A 3,453-nucleotide genomic window follows, 5' to 3' on the forward strand; every position below is an offset into this window, starting at 1 on the left:
GGTCTTGTGTGGCATTTATGTTCTGTTCTATGTGTGTTTAAATAAAACAGTTGTACTTTCTGGAAACTTAGAGTTAGGGTCATGGAAACTTAACTCACTGTGGCATGCTGCACCATCTGTAGTTGAACTCTTACCTGATTTCTAACATGACTTTTTTCCTTTTCCTTTTTCTTCCTCTGACAAAGGAAGGTGTCTCTTCTGTCTAGAGAGTAGAAATGACTTGCACATCATGCAGACTGAACTTGAGATTAGAACATGAAGTCACCTCAAGGAGATTTGACCAATTAAACTGTCATTAATTCTAAAGCAACAGTGAACCTCTAAATTTGTTACTAACAGTGAGTTCATTTGTAAGTCTTATTTTCCCAGAGCAGAGAGATTTTCAATTTAATGCTGAGCAGAAAAACTGTTCCAGAACTGAGAATAGTGTCTCAAAGTCCTGTTACAACTTAGCCTCATGAATAAGGGTTTCTGATCTTTTTTCCCTTATCCCTCAGTATGTGTACTTTCATAAACATAGATACTCCCATTCATCAAGTCTAATACAGATACACTGCATGTCGTACTTGGGTCTTGGGTATCTTGTCTTGAAACCCATTGGAGCTATGTGACCTTGAAGAAAACATTGGAAAAATGCCTTTTGGTTTAGCATGGTGGGCCTTTTTAAGAGCAAAAATGTTTATATTGAGAGGGTTAGAGGTGGCAGAAGTGAAGCAAGGTAAAAGTTTTTGCCTAATTCGAACCTAATTCAACTTTGACTTGAGTTTTATTATTCCTACTAGGATGAACTGGTCATATGACCTTTGGGCTAATGAATTTGGTCATAATTTCTGAATGCCTGCTCTGAGCTGGGGCTTAGCCTGCGCTTTCTGTAGGAAGCTTTGTGTTAGGAAACCCTTCTTTTCTGCGCGTGTGTGTATAGACAGATACAAAATACATTCTAATCTCTATATTGTTACATATATATTACTCTATAGATGAAACATAAAGTGAGAATAGGTGAAGGTTTAAATACGCAATTCCTAAGCAAATCTTTATGGCCAGCTTATGGGCTGACTGTGCCACTGCTTCCTTCCTGTGTTTGGAGTTGGTCATCAGCAACTGAATTGCATTGGATTATGAAATCCTGCTGCGTTCACTGGGGTATCCTGTATTTGTAAGTGTTTACAGCACCAGGACTGTGGTTTGACTCTTGCTTAGGGCAAATTTGGCTTCCAAGGAAAAAAGCCCTGTTAAGTGGAAGGGTAATAATAAGGTAATACAACAGCATTGTGTTGAAATATCATCTAGGAAGCCCGGTAGGGTTGTGTGACTTCTGTAGAATTTACAGGTTTAAAAGATTTGCAAATAACCTCTACTGAATCACTTGTTAAATAAAATCTTTCTTCCTTTTTTTTTGACTGCAGATACCTTACCAAGAAAATGTGTAGATTAGCAGTACAATTTACACTAAGGACTAAATAAGTAGAGTGCATCTCTATAGTCATGAGATGAGGCATCAGTCACCTCTTAATTGCTGCATAGTTGCAGAAGATGTAGGTGAGTTAACAAACCGATAGGTTTTTATGAACATACAGTTGCTCATACACTTCTTAAACAAAATGTATTCTCACTTAGTCTTTGACTCCATCCCTGGCAGGAGTTGATACATCTTTGGTGTAATATCCCTTGACTGCTTCTATTTCTCCTTAAGTGTTTTGTTCAGGGAGGCTGTGGGAGCAGTGGTGAGTATTAATAGATGCTTCTGGACCATATCCATAATTCATTAGAGAGGTGAGATCCAGGTTCTTTGGGTGGTTTGAAGATGAGCCTATTAGCTTTGGGGAAGTTTTTTTACAGGGCAGCTATGCATACCCCAATTGCAGATGGCAGTGGGACAATGAATCATATATGCCACTCAGCTCAATATCAGCTAAGCTACTCTTGCCTCTTTACCCTGCCTTTGGAAAAGTTTTTGTTCAATTTCTTCTTTTTTTTCCTGATGAGTCTGGGAAATGTTGCTGCTGAATTGGCTTGGATCAATAGAGACAGCTTGAGAAACCCATGGCACAGTTGAATTTAAGGACTTAGTTCATAGTGCTGTGCACATAAGAGCATTGATTCTTATTTAAGGAGCTGTATTCTTTCTTCTATGATTTAGGGAAAGGCATTTGATCTCAGAAAACAGAAACTAATAAGAAGAGATCAAACATGAGTTGTGTATCTCAATCTTCAGGGCCTGCGGGAGTTATGACTCAGACTGAGGCAGAGAGAAGCTAAGAAACGCCCATGCCTATTACCTCTTTTTCTGCACAGCTAAGGCTTGCAGGGTGGCTTATGGAGTAGCAGAAAATGAGATCAAATGCATCTTATTTATACAAGAGACCAGGGCCGAGGACCATAGGAATACCTGTGTTTTAGGTGGTACTTAGTTTTCTTTTTTTTTAAAATAGGCATTTAAAGGAGTGTGTTATAGAAAATTCTTTCTTTCTTTCCTTGGGCTTTGCTATACAGCAGCCTTTGCTGTTGTATCTCACAAATGTTAATGTTTTCTTTGTCAAAGCTCTTTTATTTTCCCCTCTATTGTAGTCCTAGAGTGTAATGTGTCTTCTGAACTCGCAGAGGATGGAGGTTCCTTTGAAACTCCACCAAAAAAGTTTTTTTTTCTTTTTTTTTCTCATTGACTTTGAGCAAAAACACTGGTAGTTGATGTGGTAGATGATGATACAGCCCAATTCAGGTGTCACTAATCTTTTCACATCACTCAAATCTACATGTTGTTTCTACATTCAGCATAGTAGTTATTGCCAACGGTTCTGTTGTGTCCTGCTTAAGTCATTCCGTCTCTAATTGGCTTTTCCTCAACTATACAAAATACAGAGAAACATTAAATACATGCAGGCCACCATTGTAGAAAACTTGTGCTTGATCTGAGGGAGACTCATGAAAATCCTCAGATCAGGAGTCCTTGGAAACTTGTTATGAATAAACCAGTATTGCTCTGGAACCTGTAGGGCCAGAATCCAAGTTACTTTATCTTGAGACTTTAGGTACTTAGGAATGTCCCTCTCAACCTCACTGCTCAACAGGTCCATAGGGGTTTCTAAGACTTGGGTCTCTTGAATATATAGTTGATGTAACTTGCAGAAGGTTTTAACCACCTAGCTGACAAATGCTGTGATGTATTCCCCTGTTTTGTTTTGCCTGGTATTTCTCAGGAACTGGACAGTCCAGAAATTCTGCAGTCTGCAAAGTCTCCCTTGAGGGATGGAAGGGATTTTAAGCAGTACTGAGCTATTTAAGGAAAGAGCCAAATAACACTGCAGCCACATAACTAAGAAGGAAGCAGACTTCAGCTATGAAACTTTGCCCAAGATACTAGTACTAACTCCCTAGCAAGATGTTGCTGGTTCCTAGTTTTCTGTATGTGTTTGAATTTAGATACCTGTTGGATAAACAAAAATGCTATCAGTA

This window comes from Apteryx mantelli, chromosome 5 (assembly GCF_036417845.1).
Source record: "Apteryx mantelli isolate bAptMan1 chromosome 5, bAptMan1.hap1, whole genome shotgun sequence".
Classification (NCBI taxonomy): domain Eukaryota; kingdom Metazoa; phylum Chordata; class Aves; order Apterygiformes; family Apterygidae; genus Apteryx; species Apteryx mantelli.